This window comes from Enhydra lutris, unplaced genomic scaffold (genome assembly GCF_002288905.1).
Source record: "Enhydra lutris kenyoni isolate GAN:26980312 unplaced genomic scaffold, ASM228890v2 scaffoldscaffold13, whole genome shotgun sequence".
Classification (NCBI taxonomy): Eukaryota; Metazoa; Chordata; class Mammalia; order Carnivora; family Mustelidae; genus Enhydra; species Enhydra lutris.
Window position 1 is genome coordinate 12,368,204 of NW_019154097.1, and position 6,384 is coordinate 12,374,587.

The 6,384-nt window shown below is 38.3% G+C and overlaps 1 pseudogene; it reads right to left on the minus strand.

Annotated features, from left to right (window-relative positions):
* Positions 1–5,308: 5,308 nt before the first annotated feature.
* LOC111146176 lies at positions 5,309–6,039 on the minus strand (annotated as a pseudogene).
* Positions 6,040–6,384: the final 345 nt, after the last annotated feature.

Genomic DNA, 6,384 nt, shown 5'->3' on the forward strand with positions numbered 1-6,384 from the left:
TTGGAAAAAAAAAAAACCCAGATTTCAGCATATTGTTTAGAATAACCATGCTAAGCACAGGTCTGGGGAGAGGAGGACATTTAGTATTGCTTTATACTATTTGAACTTTTACTATGTATCTATGCTACTTTAATAAATGTAAAATTTCCAAAGTAAAATACATGTAAACTGCCATATTGACCTTGTTCCTCCAAACCCTCCGTATACATAATTTGTTATTGAACTTAAACTATTACAGGAAAATAAATTAAAATAAAAACATTTATTAGGCACCTACCATGTGTGCTATCCTAGGAATTTCTACGTTTGTCAATTCCTGATCTGTTAAATCCCCCTAATATCCCTATGAAATAGGTACTACACAGGAGTACTCTTAGAATTTAGCAACCTGAAGCAAGAGGAGCATATTGGGGGCAGAAATTTTGAAACAGTCCCTACAATGTTGGGGATACCCCAAATCATCTATCTATAAAACCAACTTCGATAGTGATATCAAGTTTGAAGCTACATTTCTCACCGAAGATCCCTTCATTTCTGTTAAAGAATAGAGATTGAAATGGGACAGAAGGGGAAAGTATATTATTCTTTGATCATGCTTGCCTGGCCACAGGTGGGCAAGCAGATTGACCTGTCTATCCAAACTGAGTCATTCCTCACTCCTTCACTTTTTGTTTATGACTTTATTTCTTCATCCTTGGCAAGAGCAGAAAGTAAATCATGGCATTTCTTGGCTGAAAGGCAGAGTGAAACAGCTGTGACCCTTGAGATATTGTTTACTTTACAGCCTCCCGATACACACTCAGTCACTTTTGTTGGACATGCTTGATGGCTTTTGTTCATACAGTTGGCTGTTCCGTCTGCTCCACCAATTGACGAAGAAGCAGAGAGTTGCTGCTTTAAGCTACATTTATTAGTTCATTCATTAAACATTTATGACCACCTGCTATCTGCCAGATACTGAGATGGACGCAAATAGGAACAAACGGGTACCCTACCCTTAAGGTGTTAATAGTCTAGTAAGGGAAGACAGACATATGAATATGAATCATTACGCAAGGAGAGTTAGTACTAGAGGAGGTATAAACAAAATAACATGGAAACATGGAAAAGAGAAAGAATAGGAGAAAGGCATAGGAGAAAGATGGAGAAAGGCAAGATACAGGAATGTTTACAGACACAGTGATATTTCAATTATACCCTTGGGGTAGGCAATGGCCAGAATGGTAGAAGCCTTTGTGACACAATGAGAAATAAAACCCAGAAATCAACAACTGTGGCACAGTTACAGGTCATAAAGGGTATTAGGCTGAATGGATATATTGAGAGACCACGCAAAACACTTCAGGGCCCCTTTAGGACCAAAGTACTCCAACTGCCAATAGCATTCCTGCTGAAGTCTCCATGTGGGTTCTTTGTAGTCTGGCCTAGCTCAACATTTTAGGATAGATAAGAATTTCTCAGGAAGAGGGGGAAAGGTCATGCATGTGTGATGCATGGAAGAATGTATCTGGAGAAGTTCTGGGGCATTTAGGGCATAGATGTTCCAGTGAGCCTTAGATCATGGAGCTGCACTCAGGGTTTCCTTATGGCCTAATTACCTACTTCGTTTCTAGCTTTTACCAAGCCCAGATCTGACACTAAAATAGTGAGCCCATCTTATGCAAGGCTTTTCATTTTATGATCATATGTCAGGACACGATCTCCAAGGCCGTGGGGGTGATATCAGAGGGCTGCTTTGGTGAGGAGCAACATGATCAGATTTGTGCATTGTCAGGTAAAATGGCTGCAGTGTGTAAGTAGGAATGAAAGACTTTGAAAGAAAACAACTTTAAAAAACAGTTATGTTCAGTTTGTGTTGACCTTGAGCTCCACAACTGTTCAGAGTATAACAGTTTGAGAAGGCAGCAATAGTTCTGAAGACAAGGTACCCTTGATCATGGCTGTAGAAGCCTGGATCCTATTGCCTGGGTTGGAATCTCAGGTCTGCCACTCACTTGCAGTGTATAACCAAACAAATTTTATGAACTATGTTTGCATTTTTCTCATCTACACTAATGATACCGACCTCATGGAGTTACCATGAGGACAAAGTGCATTAATATACAGAAAGCCCTTCAAAGAATGCCTGGCACAGAGTAAATGTTTAATAACACTGGTTATTATTAGCTCAGCAGTTTCCTCAAATGTTTTATAGTAAGGAGAGCTACTTTTCATTTATCAGAGCCCTGGGATCTCAAGAAACAGCAAGAAAGAGATGTATTTATTAAAGTTGCTGATTAAAGTTGGAAAAGATGCACTGCTACCAGGGATTTCACCCCTGCCCCAGCCCCCAGGAACAACTTTTCCCTCTCCCTTCCCCAGGCAGAAGGGCAAGCTGGGCAGGGGACTCCCATATGCTGAGAACTGAAAGGGGCACCCATAGTCACCTTGCTAAACCATCCACTGAAAGTTGGGTACTACAGTCTGCCTCACCCTTTGGTTCTAGCATTAGACTTGAGTATCTGGAGCAATGGGAAACTCAGACCATCCCCATCCTCACAGAGCCCAGTCTCCTGAAGAGCACAGCCATAAGTCAACAACCACATATACATATATAATAGCACAATAAATGGTCTAAAACAGACTTAAGGGTGGGATGGGAGTGAAGAGGAAGGAAAGACAAATTTACCCTGGGGGCAAGCAGGCAAAATTTCACCAACACAATTACATCTGTGATGCATTTTATAGGATGAAGTTTTTCTTGCTAGGCAAAGAAGCCGGGGAAATGCATTTGATGCAGAAGGAACAGCCAACAAAGACACATAATCTGGAAATAGCCTAGCCTGTCTGCAAAATCTTGACAGCCAGAACATAGACTGAGGAGTAGTAGGGGTTAGAATAGTAAGGAAGGATAGATATTGAGGCAGAGGAAGCAGATTTAAGATCCTTCAAATCAGTGCTTAACTCTTTACAGCTATCCTGAAGGAAGGGCCCTTGAAGACTCCTAAGAAGAGAAACATAATCAGATTGGTGGTTTAGAAAATCTCTGTGGTGTTATGTGGGTGAAAGAGGGCAGGACTATTGCAAGACCTCCTGGACCTAAAGAGGAAGTGAAGCCTTTTCGAGATGCAAAATTTAAAACCACAGTGATAACACAACTAGTATCTCAAGTTTTTAAAACACAAAATCCAAGGTATAATGCAGTTAAATGCTTTCCTCAGGGTTGTGCATGTAATCGAGGAACACTGTGTTCATGGATTTTCTGTTTATTTGTATTTTGTTTATGTTTGCTTCATCCAGAGCATTTCTTCCCAGACGTGCAAGTTCAGAAGATCTGCATTCTTTTTAACCCAAAACAGAGAAGTAGAAAGATCAAGCTAAGAAAACTGTTTCTTTTTCTTATTTTAGTGTGAATGTCTGAAAAAGCAAGTGTATATTGTCTGAAAAGAATTGCTCTATCAATCTCTACAAATGTTTCCATTCCTGTGAAAAATCAGTGTGCATTACTCAACATATGTGCCCATCAATCTCTACTAGTTTGAGCGGAGGGTTAGTCTGGTAAAATTTCCCAGTAGAATAACACATGCTAAAATGTCACTTACTAAAACTAAGAATGTTATTTCACAAAGGTAAGTTTAAAGCACAAATTTAGAATTAGAAATGAAACAAAAACTTTATGAGAATGGAATATATTTTAGAAGTGAAATGTGTTGTGTTTCGCAGATTATTTTTCCCTAAAATTATTAGGTATTAAAATTTAGTGCTTTTCTGTTAAAAGTGATTACAGATTTACATTAAAATCCTGACAATTAAAGTATAAAGGAGAAAATAAAAATTATTCATAAAGTCAGGAACCAGAAACAACTATTGTAAATATTTCACACTCCTTTCCATGCACACACATACATATTATATATTTATCACCTATTTCTATTCACTTAAATTATGCAATGAGCATTTTCCTATAATAGTCAATGTTATTTGAAAACAATATTTTAGTAGCTATATAATATTGTACCAGAAGGCTATTCATAAATTATGTAATGACTAACTTACAATTGGGCATTTAAGTTGTTTCTAATTTTCTATAATTTAAGAACTCTGCAATGTTCTTCCCTGTACATGAATTATTCTTCACATCTCCACATCTCTGGTGATTTTCTAAGAGTAGAATCCTAGGACTAAAATCATTAGGTTTAAGTGTAAGTTATATTTTGAAAGATTTTTGTCAGTTACTGTCCAGTTGCTTTTCAGGCAGGTGTTACTAATACGCATTGCACCAGGAGTTTATATTGACAGGTAAAACATGACACATAATTATTAATTACTTTTCTTCATTAAATGTGAAGTTGGGATGTTTTCGTAGTGCTTATTGCACCACTATTTTCTGTGATTTGTTTCTCTAGGTCTTATTACCAGTTTTCTACTAGAGTATTGGTCTTCTTCATCTTCCTCTTTTGAATTAAAAAAGGAAATAAATTTTCTTTGTATCATAGATACTTTGGGATGCTCAGGAATGCCCCAATGGAAGAATTTGGGCTTTTATTTATTTATTTATTTATTTATTTTACTTTGCAAGATGGTTAGGCTATTGAGTCTGGACTGTAGTTCATTAAGGACACCTGGGTTAAGTTCAAGACCACAACGTTCATAATTATCATATTCTACTCATGCTTTTTAGCCTCTTTAGTCTTTTTGTCATATTTTTGAAAATGTGCTATGCTGCTATGCTGATTTTAAATGCTGAAATCAAAAACACAAAATTAAATCTCTTTATCAGGAATTTAAGAAAATTAGATACACCACAAACAGTACTTAACAATCCAGAGCGCATAACTTGTGGAAGTTACTCAATATTTTTTTAAAAATGTAATGTGCCTTTCATTCCCAAAATACTGTTTTGTAGCTAATCTTAAAAATGTTGAAGACAGAAAAAAGATGGCAAGAAAGGGAAGCAGAAATGACAGAATGAAGCATTATTTTAGGTATTATGCTCAACACTGACAGAAATCACCAGAGGACATTCTCTCTCAAATATCCCTTTGTTGAAAGAGATGTTGAATATTTTCTTTTGTAGGTTCTAAATTAAATGACTAATTTTAAAAGTCTATGCATTACCTTGTTCCTTACACATAACAGAGAAATTTAGTTTTAACCCTGAATAAAACTGACTCTCCTCAGTTATAACACCTAGTTCTTACCCGTAGGAAGACTAGCTACTCCTGTCAGCGATACCACAAAGCTCCTGGGCTTACTGCGTGCGTCTCAGCAACCCAGCACTTTGGTGGGGTGGTCAGTGCGGGTGTTGATGGCACACACTTGTGAAGAATCACAGCTTGTCATTGCTCATTCCTAGAAACTGCACATATGCATCCTGGATGCATTCCTCCTTGCAGCTGAATAGGAATGTGTATATGAGCTGCCTTCCGGGCAGACTGAAATGACATTTGAGTCTGTTCCAATAGCACAAATGCATGGGAGCCTGAGGGGAACTGAAATTTGGGAAAACTCTATTTAGAACTGAAGCATGTTGGAGGAAAATGGGTGACACCAAACTAGACTGTTTACTTCTTCTTTGGATCTTAGGCAGCAAAAATGTGCACCATGCCTTGGTCACTAGATACACAGATGAGGGGAAGCATCCTGACTGAAGTAAATGAGATAAATGTGTGCTGCTTGAGAGCCTCTTCATGGTTCCAGAATTCAATGCCCTGATGAAGCAGCAAATATTTTTCTAAGAGTCCCTTTTTCAGATTGCAGTTTGTGTTCCCTATAGGCTGACAGCAATGTAGTTTAGGATGCGCTTCTATGCAGGAATGTCCACAGGCAGCTTCTCGGTGCCAGCCAAGTCCACAAGCTGCACATGCCTAGCTGCATGTCCAAATGGCCAAGAAAGAATTGCTACTATCACGATACATGACACAAAGGGTTAGGCAGGGTTATAGCATGCAACTGATAGGGATTGTGTATGCATGTAAACACTTTAATTATGGGGTCCAAGATGACCATGATTCTATCTCATTTCAATGTGACCTCCTTAACTTTTGTAGAAAACTTTATTTTTTAAAAGATTTTATTAATTTTTAGAAAGAGCACGTGTGTGGGGAGTGACAGAGGGGGAGAAGGAGGAAGAGAATCTGAAGCAGGCTGCCCACTGAGTCTGGAGCTTGCATAGGCCTCAATCTCATGATCCTGAGATCATGACCTGAGCCAAGATCAAGAGTCAGACGCTCAACTGACTAAGCCACCCAGGTGCCCTGCAAATTTTATTTTAATAACTCTTTTTTAGATTATTCAAGGTTATCATTTTACTGGAAGAGGATTTTGGCTTTTTTTTCTACCAACAACTAAATCTAAAGAGTTTCAGTAAAATGCTCTTTGGGGGGACCTGGAGGTGGGGTCAGG